Raw genomic sequence first — 22,212 nt, 5'->3', positions numbered from 1 at the left:
AGTGATATGCCTCCTCTTTAAATAAGTAATAATTGGGAATTGATTCAAAGAAGAACATTGATTATAATAGAGGTGATATTCAGATGAAGCAAAAATTGTAGAAGTGGCGTCCGAATAACTGAAATTTAGACTTGAGTAACGAGATCCAAGGACCTCACAGGAGAAATAGTGTTCTTGCAAAGAACAAGGATGATAGCAGGGAGGGCCAATGCCAAGGAGAAGTCAGGTGGATGCTCATTTTTTTCTGTGACCTGGCCTCCATGCCAAGGGAGTCTCCCGGAGATGAGAGAGTAAGGGATGGAGAGGTGACTGCTAGATTGTAATCCAGAGAGCTTGATCCCAAAAGAGGCTTGCTGGAGACCTCAGTAACCCCCTCAGTGCCCAAACCTGAGAATCTAAGAGACATTCTCTCATAGAGAAGAAATTGACAGATTTGGAAACACACCAAAGAAAGCTGCCAAGTGCCTCAACCTTCTTCTTCCACCCCTCCCATGTTATTCTTTAACAAAGAATGCCCTATCTCACTGGAAAAAATTACAAAATAATATTATAAAAATTACAAAATTACAGGAAAAAATCTCAAAGAGGACGTTCAGGGGTACAAATAAAGAATTATATAGCAATAATAGACAATGAAACCAAGTGGCAAAGCTCAAAAAAGGAAAGAGAGGAAAGCAACTTTAGAACCAGCCAAAAATTGGGGGGCCTGGGGGGCCTAGTCGGTTAAGCATCTGACTTTGACTCAGGTCATGATCTCACGTTTCATGAGTTCGATCCCCACATCAGGCTCTGTGCTGATGGTGCGGGGCCTGCTTGGGATTTTTTCTCTCCCTCTCTATCTGTCCCTCCCCTGCTTGCTCTCTCTCTCAAAATAAATAAATAAACATTAAAAAATATATTAAAAACAGAATCAGCCAAAAATAGAATGGACACCAGTAAAAACATAATGGAACAATATGGAAAACAACATTAAAAATTATAAAATGTGATAGTTATGGAAAAAAAGCAATGGAGATCCAGTATATGAGTAATTGGCATGCCTGAAGAAATGCCCAGAACAAACAGAACAACAGAAGGAAGTTAATTGGAATGAAGATTGAGTCAGCAGGTAGAAAGCACACACTGTCAAGGTAAAATTTGTTCAGAGTCATCAATAATAAAATATAGCAGATAAAAATAAGCAAAAGCCGCACCTAATACTAAATGACAATAAAACAAGGTCTACAAACGTTAGGAGCATGATGGTATGATTCATAAATTTTATATTCTGCCAAGTTGTCCATTAAGCATAAAGGCTATTCCCAGTCTTTCTCGAACATGAGACTCAGGGTTTCCACATTCTTGAAAAAAGTCTTTTATACTGAAATCCAGTCAGCTTTTGGATGAACCCAAGTAAATCAAGAGAAGAATTAAGGATTTTTTTTTAATTTTTTTTTTCAACGTTTATTTATTTTTGGGACAGAGAGAGACAGAGCATGAACGGGGGAGGGGCAGAGAGAGAGGGAGACAGAAACAGGCTCCAGGCTCTGAGCCATCAGCCCAGATCCTGACGTGAGCCTGACGCGGGGCTCGAACTCACGGACCGTGAGATCGTGACCTGGCTGAAGTCGGACGCTTAACCGACTGCGCCACCCAGGCGCCCCAAGGATTTTTTAAAAATACTGAAGATCAGTTTTGAACATTTTAAATACAGAATTAAGACGAAACAGCCATGGAATTTATTGTTGAAGAACAAAATGTAAACGCTATAGAAGTAATTACATACCTAACAAAAATGAGGGGAAAGTCGCAGCAGAAGGACCAGAAGGATGTACATGTACTCATCTTGAATGGCAGGGAAATAATCACTCTAAGAAAATGCATGGACTGAAGCTTTTTTAGGCAAGCAGGATTCTAACTTCTTGATGATTTTTATATTCAGTTTTTCTTATCTTTAAAGGGGATATTGTAAGAATTTTTGTGGTATCGAAACATTTAATTCAAGTTCAACAGCTTTTATTTTACTTCCATTTCTCTTTCTGTTAGATTATTTTTTTTATATTTTTTAATGTTTATTCATTTTTGAGAGAGAGAGAGAGTGCATGAGCGGCGGATGTGGGCAGAGAGAGGGGGAGAATCTGAAGCAGGCTCCAGGCTCTGAGCTGTCAGCACAGAGCCCAATGCGGGGCTTGAACCCACAAACCAGGAGATCATGACCTGAGCTGAAGGTGGATGCTTAACCGACTGAGCCAGCCAGGTGCCCCTAGATTAATTTTAATCATTTTACTTAAAAGTAATCTGCAGGGGTGCCTGGCTGGCTCAGTTGGTGGAGCATGCAACTCTTGATCTCAGGGTTGTGGGTTTGAGCCCTGCATTGGGTGTAGAGATTACTTCAAAATAAAATATTTTCAAAAAAAAAAGTAACTTGCAAAGTAAAATCCCGCTGTTGTCTATCAATCTGGCTGCTCTGGTTCTATGCACAAGGACCTGTTGAGATGATCATTCCAAATGTCATTTCTGGTGAGATTTAGGGTGCATTTTTTTGAAACTTCCTCTTTGAACTGTTCTATGTTATTTTTTATCATAAAACACATCAAATATAAAAATAACAGCTATTTTCTGGGGAGTGTGGTAGAACAATAAAATGGCCCTGTGGTCTTTGTCCTTGGGTGTTGCTCCTGGGATTATGTCATGTTAGACAGCAAAAGGATTTTACCGGTGTCATTAAAGTTACTAATTAGTTGACTTTAAGATTAGGATGATCTGTGTGAGTCCAACCTAATCATATGAGCACTTGAAAAGCTGAGAGTTTTCTCCAGCTGGTAGCAGAAGTCACAGAGATTTGAAGCATGCAAAGACTTCCATGCAAGAGAGATATCCCAATGTTGGCTTTAAAATAGAGGGCACCATACGGAAAGGCCCTGAGAGCAGCCACAAGGAGCTATAGCAACCCTCTGCCAAAAACCAACGAGAAAACAAGACCCTCAGCCCTACTCCTGCAAGGACCTAAATTCTGCCCTAAGTGAATAGGAAGGAGATTCTTTCCCAGAGCCCCCAGCTAGGAACCCCACCTGGCCTGCACCTCAGTTTCAAGTTTATGAGACCTTAAGCAGGTAACCTGTTTGATCTGGCAAGTTCTGACCTACAGAACTGTGAAATACTAAAAGGATGTTGTGTTAAGCTGCTCAAGTTTGCAGTCAGTTGCCACCCAGGAATAAAAACTAACAAAACTAAAGAAGGTAGTAGACATTTTTTGCTCCGTGCCAGACTTACAGAATCACAATCATCATCATCAACCTCATCATCCTGCCCATGCCATCCTCACCCTGTTGCACATCCTCGTTACTTTATCTGCAGAGCTCAGAACGTTTCCTGAAGCCCCCACAGACTCTGTGAGAAAATGGGGACTGTTTTATGTGACAGCTGGAAGACTCTAGTTTGGGATGGGATGTTCATGGAGACTTTGAGTCAGATTATGCCTTTTGTACTAGTTGACTTTTTAAACCAACCAACCAACCAACCAACCAACCAACCAACCAACCAACCAATCAACCAAACAAACAAGCAAAGGTTTTAAATGAATAAGTAGACAAGATGGGGCCAGAGAACTAGAGACGAAGGAGAGAGAGAGGCAATGGGTGGGGAGTGGGTAGGAAAGCAACATGGTGGGGGGCTGAGGAGACAAACATAGTGAAAATATCTCTGCCCCACCTCATCTTTTTCTTGGTCCTCAGAAATAATCATTTTTATCTCTTTCTGATATTTCTTCTGGTGTCATCTCTATACCTTTAAGTAATTTGCTCTTATCACTATTGATTGTTTTATGGCTCCTGTATTTTCGTCCTTACATGATAAATGAGGATTGAACACATTGTCACCCACACCCACTCTCCTCTTTATATAGGTACATAACTTTGTTTTTCTATAGGTTTTCTGTGTTACATTAATGTACCTTTATTTCTTATTCCATCAACTAAGGGTAGTTATCTCCTGACTGCTCAGAAAAAAGGATGAAGGTAACAGCATCTCTACACTTCTCTTTCATGTCTACTTCCAAATCTCTGCCATATACAATTTGAAGGATAAGAATATTTGCATTCTCTTCTTGGTAACTAATTCTCCCACAGACTTATCATAAAACATGAATAGCATTTAAACAGCATTTACATTGTTGTGACTCTATAAATACTGTTTTCTGAAGAGGCAAAATGTTTATGAAGATTGTTCTTCTTTTTGTGGTACAACGTTTTTTCCTCTTGGGTTTTCTATTTGTCTTTCTTTTATCTTGTTGCATTTTTCTTTATTACTGCTCTTTTTTCCCCCAGCTTCTTCAACCAATCAGGAATTCTGTTGAGTTTTTAAGCCCCCACCCCCCCTCCCCGAGGCCCACCATCTTCATGCAGTGCTCACATGATGGGATTTCCCTTAATGGCTTTTCTGGGTCAATTCTAGATTTTCCAAGATCAATATCTTCTTCCTTCTTAGATTATGTTTTTGTTTTGCTGTAGCATATTTTCAAGTATCCTCCGAAGAAATGGTGTGTGAGAGGTTAATTTTCTGAGCCCTGTTTGTCCCAGAAGATCTTTATTCTGCACCCACAGTAGGCTGATAGTTTGAGTACAACGTCATAGATTGAAGATCATTTTCCTACAGAATACTGAAGGCGTTACACTATTGCCTTCTAGTCTCCAGGGTTGCCCATGAGAAATCTGTTTTATTTTCATTCCTTTATAGATGACCTTTTTTTTATACTGGAAGTTTTCCAACTGTTCCCTTTAACTTTGATGTTTAAAATCAGATTATGTGACTAAGTGGATTTTTGTTTCAAACTCTGTGTTTACCACTCAGTGGGCCCTTTCTGTCTAAAGATGTGTGGCATTCAGTGCTGGAAAATTCCCCTGTCGTATTTCTTTGGTACTGTCCTCCTCCTTGGTTGTCTTTGCTCTCTTTCTCTCAATCTACTATTAATTGGATATTGGACATCCTGTATTTATTTTCCTTTCCTTTTCCTTACCTTTTTAAAATCTCTGTCTTTTGGTTCTACTTTCAGAGAGTACCATAATTTAACTCTCACACTTTCTATTGATTCTTTTATAACTGTAACAGGCATATTTTTAATTTGTAAGAGCTCATCTTGTTTTTTCTTTGTCATAGCATTCTGTTCTTTTGTGGACGAAATAGCTTCATGAGTCTTTCTGAATATATTAACCAGAGGTTTTTTGTTCAGTTTGCTTTGATTTGGGTTCTCTTCTTAAAATAATTGATTGTTTCCTCCAAGCTTCTTGTGCTTTCCTATTTACTTTCATCCCCCCCCCCCAGTTTTATTGAGAAATAATTGATGTACATCACTGTATAAGTTTAAGGCATACAGTGTGACAGTTTGATTTACATATACGTGAAATGATTGCCACAGCAGGTTCAGCTAGCATCCATTAGTTTCTCTCTTTCATTATAAAATCTTTTCCTGAAGTGTCTGGAGATTCTTCATTGTCCATTCTTAATTAAGAATGAAGCTCCATCGGGGTGCCTGGGTGGCTCAGTCGGTTAAGCATCTGACTCTTGATCTCAGCTCAGGTCATGATCTCACAGGTTCCTGAGTTCAAGCCCCACATCAGGCCACACGCTGTGGGCCTGAGCTTACTTGGAGTTCTCTCTCTCCCTCTCTCTGTCTGTCCCTCTCCACTTGCTCTCTCTCTCAGAATAAATAAATTAATTAATTAATTTAAAAAAAAAAAAGAGTGAAGCTCCAAAAATCTGGTTAGTTCTGTGTGCCTGGACTTGTAAAGGCTTCATGTAAATGCCCAGCAGTCCTACAATGTGCTGACTTTCTCCCTCCAGAGGTACTGAATTTTTTTTTTTAAGAGTGGAATCTGGGGGCCCCTAGGTGGCTCAGTCAGTTAAGTGTCCAACTGGATATCAGCTCAGGTCTTTATCTCAGGGTCATTAGTTCAAGCCCCATGTCAGGCTCTGTGCTGACAGCTCGGAGCCTGGAGCCTGCTTCAGATTCTGTGTCTCCCTCTCTCTCTCTGCCCCTCCCCCTCCCCCGCTCACACGTGCACTCTCGCTCTCTCTCTCTCTCTCTCTCTCTCAAAAATAAAATAAACATTAAAAAAAAGAGTGGAATCTGATAGTACCTTTCCTGGGTGATAGAGACCTTGCTTTAGGGATAGGGGGTGAGATAGGAAGGCCCAATTGTTCCATATTCAGACTTTCAATTAATTCTCTTGTCTCCAGCCCTGTGTCTCACATCCTCTGTGGCATTTGATGTTCTCACATCCTGGCCTTCTCTGAGATTCCGCTAGGAAGCTCAGCCTCCTGCTCCTCCATGTGTACCCCAAAGAGTGGTCCCCTGCCATTCCTTGGATTCTTGTATACCACTTGGGGAACCATCCTATCTAAACCATGACTTTTATTTTCCCCCCTGACATCACAAAGCTCATGAATGCTGGAGCTAAGGCTCAAACCCACTCTCTGATTCCAAAGCTGAGGTGCCTGCCACTAACCATAGCATTCTAGGAACTACATGCTTAAGGACTGATAAAGAAGGGTGAGAAATTTGGGCCTCTTTTTCAACAGATATCATAGATTTGTTCACTATTCAGTGCTTATATGCCTTAGGATCATATTCTTTCCTTCACAAATTTCAGACTTAAATATTTACATAGGCCAGAGAGGTAAAATGAAGCAGCCACTGGGCGTGGGGGGTACGTGGGGGGGATGATGGTGGCAATACACATACCTCATTCAAAGTGGCAGTCAGTCACTCGTCAGCTGCTGCCACGCAGGAATGCTGGCCAACCACAGCCCAGTCTTGTGATTTTTCAAGAAACATCAAAATCTAAATTATTATTATTTTTAAGGTTATTTATTTATTTTGAGAGAGAGAGCGTGCACGTGAGTGGTGGAGGGCAGAGAGAGAGGGAGACAGAGAATCCCAAGCAGACTCCATGCTGTCAGCACAGAGCCTGAGGCAGGGGTCCATCCCACAAATCACGAGATCATGACCTGAGCCAAAACCAAGAGTTGGACTCTTAACTGAGCCACCCAGGTGCTCCCAAAATCCAGATTATTAAGTAATATTAAGTAATGATTTTAAAGGTTGGCAAATAATTCAAGTTCAACTGTGACTGTAGGCCAGCTGCGGCAACTAGTTTGCTGCCTGTAGACATTGCTTGTGGGATAGAAAACCTGAAATGAGATTTGTAGAGGGAACAAAAGTAAAAGCCATCACAGGACCCCCCCCACCCACCCCCCCACCCCTACCCCCTGCCTATCCCAGAAGCTTGTTTTAAACAAACCAGGCAGTGTGTCTTCTTTGAGCCAGACACTTTCTAGAGTGGATCTGGTGATCATTTCCTAATTCTTGTAACATTCACAACTCCACTGCCTCTCTTAGATCCTAAACCAGCTGGTCTCTCTCCTTTTCTTCTCTTAAGTCATTTGGGCTCAAAAAAATCTTCTTCCTTTTGGATGACAGAGCCAACAGCACATACGAAGGACTCATGAATACTATATTCAGGTATCAAAGGGCGGGGCGGGGGGGAGGGGACTAAGACCAGAACCCCCATGAGCGAACCCGTGCTTGAACAGCTGATCTGCTAGGTTTGCATACTTTGGTGACAGGGGCCATTTTTAGCCAGAGGCCTGCCTGGAAACTGGGAAATGGACCAGAAACCATTTAAATATCATTGAGCCTGAGCTTCTTGCCTCTAATAAACTGAGATAATAAAAATAGCTGTTTGTACTTGAGAGTATTGTTCCGAGAATCAAATGAGATAATGTGCAAAGTGGTGGTATTGTGATTGCAAACAAACTATCGCCTCTGTTGGAGAAATTAAGAATGCATTTGGATGGTACAACGTGGGGGCAGGAAGCAAACCTCAGAAATATCCTAAGGTTACTCTGTGATGAAATTTCCAGTCATTTCGAGGTTGATGTCATCCTGTCTGATGAAATGGGCTGCAGTTTATTTTATTTAATTAAACTTATTTAAATAATCAGACACCTGAAATAACAAAATACATTAGAAAAGAAAGTGAGCCTCTCATCGGAAGTCCTTGGAATATGCTGACTCCTGTATCCAATGATGACCTACGAAGAGCATTTCTGGAACACATGCATCCTTCTTAAGTTTTTAAGAACTCCGTTTATGTGCTGGTCTCCTCCCAAAGAATCCCTTTTACGACTTGCAGTCTTTTGGGAAACTGACCGAGAATTGTGGTGTCATGGCCACACTCAGCTCTAAAACAACTCAGCTTCCAGAAGAGCAGGCACTTCTAACTTTCTTTTGGTTGGGAGATTATGGCCAAGACTCAAACAGTGTCTGCTTTGTCATTCAGTTTCATCATTATTGTGTACCTTTCATATTGAATGACACGAAGGTTCATGTACAATATGTTCACTGAAGCAATCTTTACAAAAGCAAACAATTTGAAAATGACATGTTTGCTTGACAGTAAGAGAATGGTTAAATAAAACATATTTTGATGATGAAGGATCAGGAAGCTATTAAAAATATATTTGCACACTGGTTCCTATGAGGGAATGGTTAACAACACAGATGTGGTTCTGTTGGACTGGACCAAGGCAGGCTGGGAACATCCACTTCTGCCCAGCACAGGCCAGCTGAGAGCAGACAGAATCATGACTTGAAATAACGCAGCACCGCTGTGCAGTGTGGACAAGCGTCTGCAGCCTACGGACAGGTGAGGTCTGCAGCTGTCAGAGGTGACACTGTTCACACCAGGCAGACACACCTGGAGCGTTCAGGGGAAATGAACGCTACAGACCCTGTATACTCTGTGCACACTTGCATCTGGGAAATCCCCCAGAAGCCATTAGTGTATATTTTCTGAGAAGGCTGCATATGGGGACACTGCCCCCATTGGCCATGTCATCTGCAGTGAGAGGAGCCAGGTCACCAGGACAGGGAACAAAAGAACGAAGAGGAACTCAGCAGTGTGTATCAGCAGAAGCCGAGTTCCGTATGCTTATTCTAAGCTGTTATTTAATGCAAAAGCAAGTTGCAATTAAATCATTGCTTTTATTCTTGACCCTGGGACATGTGATAGTTGGGGGGATGTTACTTCAAGTCCAAGTGAATGAGTGGGATAAGCTCAACAGAGAACTGTTTTCAGAGGAGCCATTAAGCCTTCCAGAGTGAACATCCCAGGAGAAAAAGCAGCCCAGCCAGGCACTAGGAAATTTCTCTGATAAGAATGTCAGGGTCGTTGGAGAAGCAGGGCGGTTCTAAAGTTAGTCTCCAGGCGGGGCCTTTGAGGCTTCTCCTGGTTCGGGCTCAAGTGATCTTTTTGAATTCTGCAGCGTGGGGGCTGACATGGAAGGATTATATTACCAGAAACTCTTAAACATTGGGCCATAAGTAGATTGCTCTAGCACCCCTCTTAGTGGACTGTAGACAGGACAAGGCAACCGCCTCCCCAAGTCATCCCAGATGACTGAGCAAACCACTCTGATATCACAGGTAGGGTCTGAACCCAGGGCACCAGCAGGGTCCATGGTGCCTGGCTGGACAATGGTGGTGCCCAGCAGGCATGGGCTTCCAGGAGTGGGACCCCTAGCAGTCATGAGGGAGGCTTCGACAGGGACCAAGAAGCCCTAAATGAGAAGGTGGAGATGAATACCAGGAAAACTGGTGACTCCCGTCTCTGCCCACAACATGTTGAGGCTTAGAAACCATGTTACATACAGATGGGGTAAGTGAGGCACAAAGAGGCCAAATCACTTGCTCAAAGGTGTAGAGCTGTAAAGTGACAATCCAGATTTGAACCCAGATCTTCTTGACTTCTGCTTGTTCTACTAGACCATGAGCACTTTCAGGAGAAATCAGAGAATGTCTGAGGAATACCAGTAATCCAGTTGGATGGAAAAAAAAAAAATCATCAGAGGAACAGCAACAATCAAAGCTGGAAAGGTACTTGGGCCTGTATTGCGGAGAAGTTTGCACTAATTTGGGCGATAGTGGCACAGGGGATTGGCAAACTATGGCCTTCAGGCGGAATCTGCTGTCTATTTGGGGGCCACAAGTTAAGAGTGGTTTTTACAGATCTGATGATAGGGAATACCAACTTTGAGCCCCAATGTCATAGGTAAAATATTATCCTATGGGAAAGAATTCCATTCTTCTCATTAGTAGTCTGTTACGATAAAATATTCAATTATTATTATATTTTGACCTCAATAAAAATTTGTGAAAATTTGTTATATGATTCTCTATATAATTTTCTTGATTTTGCCTCTTGGCCTACAAAGCCTAAACTATTTACTATCTGGCCCTTGACAGAAAAATGTCACCCACCCCTGCATAACCAATGATTGAAGAAAGTTATGGAATATAATTATTTTTGTTGTATACTCTCACCAAGAAAAAGTTTGGGCGTGCACATCCTTTACATGCATATTACTTAATATGTATAATATGCAATGGAATACTATGTGGCAATGAGAAAGAATGAAATATGGCCTTTCGTAGCAACATGGATGAAACTGGAGAGTGTGATGCTAAGTGAAATAAGTCATACAGAGAAAGACAGATACCATATGTTTTCACTCTTATGTGGATCTTGAGAAACTTAACAGAAGACCATGGGGGAGGGGAAGGAAAAAAAAAAAAAAAGGTTAGAGAGGGAGGGAGCCAAAACATAAGAGACTCTTAAAAACTGAGAACAGGGGCGCCTGGGTGGCGCAGTCAGTTAAGCGTCCGACTTCAGCCAGGTCACGATCTCGCAGTCCGTGAGTTCGAGCCCCGCGTCGGGCTCTGGGCTGACGGCTCAGAGCCTGGAGCCTGTTTCCGATTCTGTGTCTCCCTCTCTCTCTGCCCCTCCCCCGTTCATGCTCTGTCTCTCTCTGTCCCAAAAATAAATAAACGTTGATAAAAGTTAAAAAAAAAAAAAAAAGAAAAAAAAACTGAGAACAAACTGAGGGTTAATGGGGGAGTGGGAGGGAGGGGAGAGTGGGTGATGGGTATTGAGGAGGGCACCTTTTGGGATGAGCACTGGGTGTTGTATGGAAACCAATTTGACAATAAATTTCATATTTAAAAAAATAATAAAATAAAAATTAAAAAATATGTATAATATGTAGTAATATACTACATTACTAATGTATACAAGCAGCATAGTCAGGGCTATGAATACAGTTAGAGCTATCCAGTCAAATTGCCTGAGTTCAAATCCCAGACCTACCACTTACTAGCTTTATGACATTGGACAAATTTCCTAGCCTTATGCTTCAGTTTCCTCCCCTGAAAAATGGGGATAAAAATAGTATCTATTTTATTGGATTGTTTTGAGAATCAAATTAGTGAATATATGTAACTTGCTTAGAACAGTCCCTGAAACACGGTATATAAGTGCTAAATAAGGGTTATTAATAATGGTATAAACATTCTATCATCATTCGCGCACGACAAAGCAGAATTTAAAACAATGGGATGATAACAAAAGTCCTAAACTTTTCTTCTGGGCATGCTCATGTGATCTGTCTCATCACCCCTGGGGTGTGCACAGAGCAGACCCCAGGTAACTTATCAGGGCACAGAGGCAGGTTGCAGAGGGACTAATCAGGAGGGGGGGAAGGGGCAAGGGCTTCAAGCCCACTAGGAGGGGGAGGGGAAACTTCACAGGGATGGCCATACTAGGGTTAAGTACCGAAAGACGTGTGTGGCACGGGCAAGGGCTGGAGAAGGCATTCCAGGCAGACAGAGCAGAAGAACAAAAACAAAAAGGCACGGCGCAGACCAGGAAGTTCTGGGGACAGCAAACGCCCAGCGTAGTGAGGCTACATGTGGGGAGGGCGTCATATGCCAAGCCCTGGGGCCATGGCAACCACGCAGAGCTGGGGAATAACTGATGGCAGAGTAAACAGAACAAAAATATATAAATTTCTTTTTAATAACCTCCTGCAATACAGACCCTGCTGATAGAGTCTTTGTGGTGCAATAAGCATTGGTGGGCCTTAAAAAACTAACTATTTTGTTTTGATTATTTTTAAAGGCAATATCAATGTCCGTAAAAGTTACTTTGGATGGTATGCTAGTGAACAATTGAACTCAAAACTGAATTTAATAACCTTGACCTTACATTTACTTTCAAGGGACTTGGTCGTCTGCTTTTATACTGAAAACAGAAACTTGTGGTTTTAGAACCTAATTTTTCATGGTGAGGTTACAGTGGGGGAGAATGAAACGCTTTCCTCCCCCACCCCCACCCCCCGCCCCGCCTGCAGTGGGTCTCCTCCTTGGAGTCCTTTTCTTTCTCTGTCTTTTCACCCATCCATTCACTGACAGATATGTATGCGTTTCTGTGGACAAGCCTATGCCTCTTTTGGAAAACACTAGATTGACCTCAACAACTAGGATTAAAGTAGCAGTTGTTAGAAAAGAAGACAGAGAGTCTTGTACCAGGGAGGATGTGGCAGACGCCCAAATAAGCAAGGACTATGCCACACTGAAGTTTTGGGGCTTGGGACATTTTTGGGTTTTGGTTTCTGGTCTTTAAAGTAATACAGGCTCTCTGAGGAAAACCGGAGAGTACAGGGAAGTAATTAAGAGATGGGGGGAAGTAACCTTCTTTCCAATCATGTAGGGGCAATCTCTGTTACGTTTTAGAGTACTTTCTCCTAATATTTTTCTTATATAGGTTTGTAATTTTTTTTTAAGTTTTTTTTTTTTTTTTTTTTTTTTTTTTAAGTGATCTCTACCCCCAAAGTAGGGCTGGAACTCACAACCCTGAGAGCAAGAGTCACATGCTCCACTGACTGAGTCAGCCAGATGCCCTGGGGTTTTTTATTTTGAACATACCTGGGAATCATACTAAGCACAATAGTATACTCTGACTTTTTTAAAAAAAATTTTTTATAACGTTTATTTATTTTGAGAGAGAGAGAGAGAGAGAGACAGTGTATGTGTGTGAGTGGAGGAAGGGCAGAGAGAAAGGGAGACAGCATCCCAAACGGGCTCTACCTTGCCAGGGCAGAGCCCAATGCAGGGCTTGATCTCACAAATCCTGAGATCATGACCTGGCCAAAAACAAGAGTCTGACGCCGAACCAACAGAGCCACCCAGGCACCCCTACTCTGCTTTTTTTTTATCTTAACATTATATTATAAGCATTCCTTCATGTCAGCAAAATCTCTTTGTAAACGTGACTTCTAAGGCCTGTCCATACTTTGGACACATATTAATTTCCTAACAAATCACCTGCTAGTAAACTATAAGGTCTTTAGAATATTTTATAATTAGAAACAACCATGTGGTAAAGAGTCTTCTGCAAAAAAAAAAGGGGGGGGGATGCTTGCATTTCATATTACTACACTAGAATAACTTCAGAGAAGAGATTTGAATGCTTTTTATGACTTTTTAAAAATTCTTTTAATGTTTATTTTTGAGAGACAGAGAGAGAGAGAGCAAGTGGGGTAGAGGCAGAGAGAGAGGGAGACACGGAATCCAAGCAGACTCCAGGTCCTGAGCTATCAGCACAGAGCCCAATGTGGGGCTTGAACCCAGGAACCATGAGAGCTGAAATCGGACGCTCAACCGAATGAGCCACCCGGGCGCCCCTGTTTTTATAACTTTTAAAATTTGTGGTAAAATATATAAAACATAATATTTACCATTTTAACCATTTGTAAGTGTGCTGTTCAGTGGCTTAAATCCATTCACCATGTTATAATAGCCATCACCACTATCTACCCCCGCCCAAAACATTTCATTAACCCCAACACAAACTCTGTACTCATTCTACAATAATCCCCTGTGACCCCCTCCTCCAGCCTGTGATAACCTCTACTCCACTCTCTGCCTTTATGAATTTGTCTCTTCCAGGGACTTCTCATATAAGTGGAATCATATGATATTCTTCCTTCTGTGACTGGCATATCTCACTTCGCATGATGTTTTCAAGGACCATCCAACAAATGTTCGTTTTGCTTTTATAGCTGAGTGGTGCTCCATTGCCACTATCACACATTTTGTTTATCCATTTATCCGTTGGTAAACATTTGTGTTGTTTACACCTTTTGACTGTTGTGAACAATGCTCTTACGCACATTGGCGTACAGATGTCTCAGTCCCTGCTTTCAACTCTTTTATATACCTAGAAGTATGTGATTCTATGTTTAATTTTTTGAGGAACCTCATGCCATTTTATAGAGACCCAACCTGGAAATAACAGATGAGGTTTGTATGTTATTTAGGCAAGCGTGACTAGCAGGAACTCCTATTAGCGCACACACCAAGTCCTTGGTCCTCCATCAAAATTTGGTGAATGATTACACGTTTATAAATGTTTATAGAGAAGGTGTTGCCATTTTTAATGGTTTCCCCCATTTTATTCAACCAGTCCCAAACTCATACAAAAGGTCTTCAACTATAGGGGCGCCTGGGTGACTCAGTTAAGCGTACGACTCTTGGTTTCAGCTTAGGTTATGATCTCATGGCTTCATGGGTTTGAGCCCTGCATCGGGCCCTGTGCTGGTGGGGCGGAACCTGCTTGGGATTCTCTCCCTCCTCTCTCTCTGCCCCTCTTCCACTCACAGTGTCTCTCTCTCAAAATAAATAAGTAAACTTAAAAAAAAAAAAGCCTTCAACTATAAGTGTGAAACCAGTGCCAAAAGAGGGGTCCTGGGGAAAATGCTTTAAACTTCAGGAAAATGATCAACAAATATATGAGTACCTTACATGTGCTTCGTGCAGTGTTCGTTCTCTCGAGAAATGCAAAGAAGCCCAGGGAAAAAATAGTTTATTTTTCACTCACCAAAATAGGTAAAGCCCTCTTCTGTGTTCTAGAAATGCCGTGTCAACTAACCCAAGGGACATGCCCAAGATGAAAACGGGAGGCCCATCCCACAGCAGCACGGTATTAACTTTTGAATGCCTAAATAGCAAGTAATAGGCATTCATAAACTAGCACAGTCCTTGAAGACCTCAGGTCTGGGCCTACAGAACCTTTCCAAAGGTTGGAGGATTTTAGCTGGTGTGTTAGTTTCCTCTCTGTTGTAATACATTGCCACATATTTTGTGGCTTGAAACGACACACATTTATTACAGTCCCAGAAGTCAGAAGTCTGGGTCTTATGGGCTAAAATCAAGATGTTGGCAAAGCTGTGTTCCTTCTGGAGGCTCTAAGGGTGAATCCGTTTCCTTGTCCTTTCCAGATTCTGAAAATCTGATTTTACATGCTCTTTCAGATTCCAGAATCTGCATCCCTTGGCCCATGAACCCTTCCTGTGTCTTCAAAGACTATCTATCCAACCTTTATTCCCATTGTTGAATCTCCTCTCTTCTCCCTGACCCTCCTGCCTCCTTCTTATAGGGACCCTGTGATTACATAGGACCTGCCTCGAAAATCTGGGAAAATCTCCCCATCTCAAGATCCCTAGCTTAATCTCATCTTCAAAGTCCCCTTTATGTGAGGGAATGATGTTTTCACAGGTTACAGCAATCACTGTGGACATCTTTGGGGGCCATTATTCAACCTACCACAGCTGAGCAGCATCTGGAAAAGCAGAAATGAGGGAAATTGTGTTCGAAAGAACATGTGAAGGGTATTTGTCAGTTGGACCACCAGCATGCAAAAACCCTTTCATATTTGGGAGGGATTCCAAGATAAAGTGTGAGACAGGCAACCCTCTTCCCGTGAAAGAGGTACACGACCCAGGTGTGGCCCATGTGATGTTCCCACCTACCATTCTGACCAAATCGGTTTGCTTTTACTCAGGCTCTTGGCCTTGATTTAGGGACCTTCTAACAAACAGCCACATGGAACTTGTTATTGTGGTCACTTCAGGGACACTGTTGAGAACCAAGTGCACCTCATCACACCCTTCACGAAGGGAAAGGTTTCTTAGGTCTCAGTGCCAGGGAGACCAGCAAATCTTGTGAGCATATGGCCTACATTTGACTTACTGAGGTTGTGACTCCTGTAATTCAACATTTCCCATCCCTCAGTGTGGAACTCTGGTATTCTATAAGATTGAGGCCAGCTCCTAGAGGTTGGAGGGTGACAATTAACCACCCTTCCTGCCTTCAGTGTTGAAAACGAGTGTAAGGAGGACTTAAGGATCCCAGTGAAGCTCAGGCTCGGTGTAGACTCCATCATCCCCAACAATGGCTTTGGTTGACTTTGTTGGAGCTCTAGGTGGGCATCTTTCATTTTGAAAGAGGGCAGGCATCGTGTGCCCCACCCCCACATTCAACCCTAAATCTGCATATGGAGAACAGCATAGAGGAGTCTTGTTTGCGAGCCTGCTGTAAGCACATTTACACCTCTACCACACTGAGGGTTGTGGTCTGCCTCACTCTTATAGAACAAAGTGAGAAAGACCCAGAAAAGAGTGGGTCTCCATATGTCCGATTGTGGGCAAGCAAGAACAGAAGGAGAAGGGAGAATATGCTCCTTGAAGCTCCTTCCTGGGGAATGGGGATGTCTCCTTGCTTCCATGTCAACTTAAGAACGGGCATACCAGCAATGTTTACTCTTAAAAATTTTTTTTTTTTAGTATGTAAGAAATACGTGTTCCTGTCTTAGAGCTCTAGATGCTCTGCCTCCAGACTTCCCATAGCTCACTGCTAACGCATTGCTCAGGACTCAGCTCAGCTGTCTCAGCTTAGAGTGGTTTCCATGACCCCCAAGCTTCCTTCCACCCTGTCCCACCCCCGTCTCTTCACCCCCCTGTATTGTCTTCCCAGCCTCGACCACTAACTAGATGATCTTGCTCATGCATTTATTCGTTTGTTGGCTGCCCATCTTCCCCCCTCTCAAACACAAGTTCCATGCAAATAGGAGGATTGCTTTTGCGGGTCTTTGCTGCATGCACAGTGCTTAGCACCGTCTCTGGCCAGAGCAGCCCTAGTGGTACATACTGTCGGATGAGGGAGGGGTGCTGCCTGGACCAAGGGCCTGAGCTCCTGCTTGCCCCCCATCCACTCAGCTCCACGCTTTAACAGTTCTCTCCCCCGTCACCCATCTCGAGTCCCTCTCTTCCTCTCCTCCCTCCCTAACCCCCAGCACTAATGTTCAGCCCTAAAAACAATGGCAGTGGTCCTCCCTGCTCTGTCTGCCGCAGTTGCTGTCCCACCCTGCCACCAAGGGCTCCCCGTGTTTCCCCGTGTACCAGCTTTGCCTTTGCTGCCACCCCGTACAAACTTGTGCTGTCCAGCGCAGAGGGGGGCCTTCCTTACCAGGCGGATGCACTGAAGCTGGTGGTGAGATTGAGGATGTGGACGTGCAGATTGAAAACAAAGCTGTGCTTCCTCCCCGTAGCTTTGCTTTGTTCTATACTCACAGTATTTAATTTTCTGTATCAAATGTTAGGGAAGGGCCTGCAATTTTGTGCTTCTCAAGGAGGCTGGGGTGTGGTTTTTAAAACTAAGGGAGCAGTCAATTGCCCTGCCTCCTAGATAGGTTGGGAAATCTCACCCCTTCACCCTGCCCTCACCCAGGCAGGTCTTCCCTCCCGATCCGTGCTTAGGAAACCCTTGCTTCTGTTCATGGGCCAGTTCAAAGGGCTTTTCTGTGATGCCTGCCCACATATTTTTCTTCTTCCTCAGCCAAGTGGACTGCCCACTCCCTAAGCTTCAGAGCACTGTGTCCACAGCTCTGACGGGTAATTATTTTGTACTTGTTCAGATTCCCCGTCACTCAGTATCTTACTTAGCCAGCCCAGGGTACCATAACAAAATACCGTGGACTGAGTGGCTTTGACAACAGAATATGATTTTCTCATAGTTCTAGAGGCTGGAAGTCTGAGATCAGGGAGCCAGCATGTTCAGGTTTGGTGAGAACTCTTTTCCTGGCTTCTGGGGTCCACCTTCTTGCTGTGCCCCACATGGTAGAGAAAGAGAGAAAGAGAACAGGCTCTCTGGTGTCTCTTTTTTTTTTTTAATGTTTTATTTATTTTTGAGAGAAAGAGAGACAGAGAGAGCATGAACAGGAGAGGGGCAGAGAGAAAGGGAGACGTAGAATAGGAAGCAGGCTCTGTGCTGACAGCAGTAAGCCTGATGTAGGGCTCAAACCCATGAACCACAAGACCATGACCTGAGCTGAAGTCAGGCATTCACCTGACTGAGCCACCCAGGCACCCCTCTGGTGTCTCTTATAAGGACACTAATCCCATCAGCCCAGGGTTCTACCCACATGAACTCATCTAAATCTAATTACTTCCCCAAAGCCCCATTTTCAATGTATGAATGAGAGGTGGGACAGGGGAACTTGTGCAAACATTCTGTCCATAACACTCAGTAAGCATTTTTCAAAGCTAGTTAGTTATTTTTTGGGAGAGGGCAAGCAGGGGAGAGGCTGAGAGAGGGGGACAGAGGATCCGGAGCAGTCTCTGCACTGAGCTCGAACCCACGAACTGCGACATCATGATCTGAGCCAAAGTCGGACGCTCAACCGACTGAGCCACCCAGGTGGCCCAGCATTTTTAAATAAAGAAAGAACCTATGCTTCCTTCAATTCCCCCTGACTAAGGACAGGACTGATCCCAGGGTCCAAAGCAGGTGCAGTTCACAGGACCCACCTTGGAAAGTCAGAGTCACAGACGGAATCTGGCAATTTGCTACAATGTTGACATAAATGGATCTTGTCACCTGGTCTCTTTGTCACAGATTGAGAAAGTCAATCCCCAAAGAAGTTCAAGGGACTGGGCCATCGTCTTATTCCTCTGATTTGTGCCTAGAATCAAACATTGCTTGCAAAATCATCTTGTCCATTCAGAAAAGATTTATTGGTCACCAACCGTGTGCCAGGAATTGTGTTGCCCTCCAGAAGTAGGAGAGACAGACCCACAACCAGCCACAATAGTGCGGAATGGTCTGGACCTTGAGACAGCCCTAGGCAGGAGCCGCTAGCCCAGCCTGGGAATTAGAGGAGGCGTCCTGGAGAGGGGACACTTGAATGGGGTCTCCCAGGACAAGGAGGGGTTAGGCAGGCAAAGGGTCAGAAGAAGATGTTCCAGGCAGAGAAGGCAAGCCGGAAGCCGGGCAGAACAGGGCCCCATTGGGAACTGCAAGTAATTACTGAAATTACTGAGAATTCAGTGTACGTGCCAAATGCTGTTCCCAGCTCTGGGGTTACCACAATGTGGAAAACAGAGGCCCTGCCCTCAAGAATTTACAGTAAAAGATACATGAAAAGTGAAACAAGTAACAATTCGAAGCACGACTCTCAGCTTCACCTCTCCAGGGGTTACTTAATACAATGAGAGTTTGCACTCTTTTTTTTTTTCTTCTTTTAAAGTAAGCTGCACACCCACCATGAGGCTTGAACTCAAGACCCTGAGATCAAGAGTCACGGGCTCTACCAACTGAGCCAGCCAGGTGCCCCAATAAAATGACAGTTTAAATGTGCTTCTGAGCCCCCACGCTATTGTTTGGAGAATGCCTTTCCCCCCTCTTGGGAGTACCTCAATAAATCCCACAATCCCAGGGCCTTCCTCGGTCCACGAGGGCATCCTAGTGACTCTGCCTCTTGGAGAGAAAATCAGAAAAGCTGAGGAGTCCCCTGGGGGGTTGTGTTCTACACTGTTATTGTTGCTGCTGTTGCCGCAGTGCCTCTGCTGACACACGGGGACCTGGGACAGAGCTCATCGGGGGCAGAGATGTGGCCTGTAGTCAGGGAGAGAGGAAGGGAAGAGGCCTCCTTTCCATTGAGTCACGCTCAATGAGGGATGCTACATGACACAATGGACTTCAACCCCAGTGCCTCAGGTCCTGTGGAGACAGACACACACACACACACACACACACACACACACACACACACACAGGCACAGCCTCAGGGGCAGGGGACTTCCAAACTAGAGCCACATGCATTCTGGGAACCAGCATCTTTCCCCAAGAATCCCTCCCTTGAGCAAGGAAGCCCCTCCCCCTCCTGCTCCAGATCAAATGACATTGCTCTGGGGGACCGAGAAGGAATATGCCTCCTCTCTGGTACATAAATGACAGACAAGTGATCAGATGCATGCCACGGGGATCATTAATAACTACTTGAAGTTGTCTGTGTTGGACACTGAAGGGATTGTCTATTCTACACCTTCTCTCCTCTAAAAACTGCCTCTTCCTCCGTTCTGTCTCTGGTTGCCCGGAGAGTTACAACATTCTGAAGCCTCCTGGCCCGCCTGCCCACAATGTGGCCATAAGTCCCTGCCTTGGGACAGTTTCACACTTGCACCTGAGAACGTTGGTGTCCCTTTGATGATGGAAGCTGTCAAATGTGCAACTCAGGAGCTGGTGGCAGCTCTTGTCACGAAGACAAGGACAGTAATGCAGAGAGAAAAGGCAACAGAAGCCTCAGGGAAAAGCAGGACAGACAGCGAGGGGTCACGTGGGGTGCAAGTCCCTGGTTCCCACTGTATCCAACTGTCACGCGGATGTGACCACAGAATATCACTTTGCTTAAGCTACCTTGTGTGCTTTATGTAAGCCTGTCCCTCATAACTAGGACGACCAAGGAATGTACTGTCCAACCCAGGACACTTTAAAAATGAAAGACGCCACTAGTAATAATTACCCTGGGACAACGGATGTCACCTGGGGCAGTCCCAGGCGGGCGCTCCCTTTAACCCACTAATATGATGATGGGGGAAATCAGTCCGTCCAGCATTGAGGTGTAGTGGGCGGGCCCGAGAAGATGGAGGGGGTGCCTGATCCGGTAGGTATGGAGTCGGCAGCTGCAGAACTGTGTGCCCACGTAGCCTTTCCTCCCTCCCCACTGCCTGGCCACACTTCCACTACAGCACAGAGAGGAAAGCACCTTGTTCCCGGCGTTCCAAACTGCGTGGAGCTCTTGTGGAGAGACCTCCACAGGTTAGGAACTAGACGGGTCCCGGCCCCAGAGGTGGATCTTAGGAAGGATCATTTACTATCCATGTACCCCACTTTTCTCAACCCACAAAAGAAGAGGGGAAGGTAGGCTGTTGAATGGCAGGGATACTGTCCCCACATGCTCCGCTCTCCTGTCTCAGATGTCGCTGCCTCCTGAGCTACCACCTGCCTGTGTGTTTTTTTAAAACTTCACCTCCCAGGTTACTTTGACCATGAGCATCACTCCTCATCCGAGCTGAGGACGACAAGATGTTCCTGAGGGTTGGGTAGTGTCTCCTGCCTAGGTTCTGGGGGAGGAGGGGGGCAACCTAGTTAGGAAACTAGGAGCCACACTGGCAGGAGATTGCTGGTGTTAAGAAAGAGAGTCCATTGATGGCCCTGGAGTGCATGATCCAGTGCCCCAGCCCCCCCAACCTGGTGCCATTTGAGGAATCACACAGGTCAGCTCTCAGGACAAGTAGGAAGGAGGAGGTGCCCATGGCTTCTCGTGGAGCCAGGCTGTCTGCTCTATGCTGTTCTGGCCAGAATCCAAGGAAATGTACACGCTGAGGGTGGTGAAGGCCCCATCCTCCAAGGTCACTTAGGGTGAGCTGTCAAGGACTATCAAGGGTTAGCCCCAGAGGCTGCATCCTCAGGTGTAAATCTGCCAAGTACTCTGGCTTCTCTAAACAACCCTCCCTCTTAGCCTTCCACCTTTGCGCTCAACAAGAGTGGGTGAAAGGTGTGGCCAGTGTGGACTTTGCCATGTGAAGGGCTATTGTTCTAAGGAGTGTCAAGTATGGGAAGATATCTATAAAACCAGCTTAGCAAATTTCCAGTCCATTTATCCATTCCCGGGGGGCATAGGTCTTTCCCCAAACCTTGAAATAATGCAAAAAGTTCTGGCAGCTAAGCAAAAGTCCATAGCCTGTCTGGGCAATTCAAATTTGCATGTCTAGGGCAGAAGATGGTTGGTACACAGGGCAAACACATTCAGTTCCTGTCATAAGAGACCACTATGAGGACCACTATGACCTGGTGGCTCAGTCAGTTAGACATCTGATTCTTGATTTCGGCTCAGGTTATGATCTCTTGGTTCATGAAACCAAGCCCCGCGTCGGGCTCTACACTGACAGCTTAGAGCCTGCTTGGGATTCTCTCTCTCCTTTTCTGCCTCTGTCCCACTCTAAATAAACAAACAAACAAACAAGCAAACAATCAAACATTAAAAAGAGAGAGAGAAAGAGACACTATGGGTACAGACTCCTGTTTCATCCCTGGTGGAGTCTTTGTGATATAACTGCAGCCTGGAATAAATGTCCCTGAGTCCCCTGAACCCATCCCTGGCCCCCGGCTCTCCTGCTCCATCCAGACTGAGTTGCCTGGGACACACCTTTGTGTTCAGC

The 22,212-nt window shown here is 44.5% G+C and overlaps 1 long non-coding RNA gene across 2 annotated transcripts in view; it reads left to right on the top strand.

Moving 5' to 3' along the window:
- LOC147579760 (uncharacterized) overlaps window positions 1–22,212 on the top strand; it is a 34,041-nt gene that overhangs the window by 7,553 nt on the left and 4,276 nt on the right. Inside the window, exon 3 of one of the 2 annotated variants that reach the window (XR_015252079.1) lies at window positions 9,803–9,913. This is a non-coding gene — a long non-coding RNA (uncharacterized LOC147579760). Of the gene's footprint in view, window positions 1–9,802; window positions 10,194–22,212 lie in introns of those variants that run through there. The other variant, XR_015252078.1, reaches the window with a different exon arrangement.

The sequence above is a fragment of the Puma concolor genome, chromosome B3 (assembly GCF_028749965.1).
Source record: "Puma concolor isolate L17-30 chromosome B3, mPumCon1.1.hap2, whole genome shotgun sequence".
NCBI lineage: Eukaryota > Metazoa > Chordata > Mammalia > Carnivora > Felidae > Puma > Puma concolor.
This window is presented reverse-complemented; position numbering and strand designations above follow the sequence as displayed.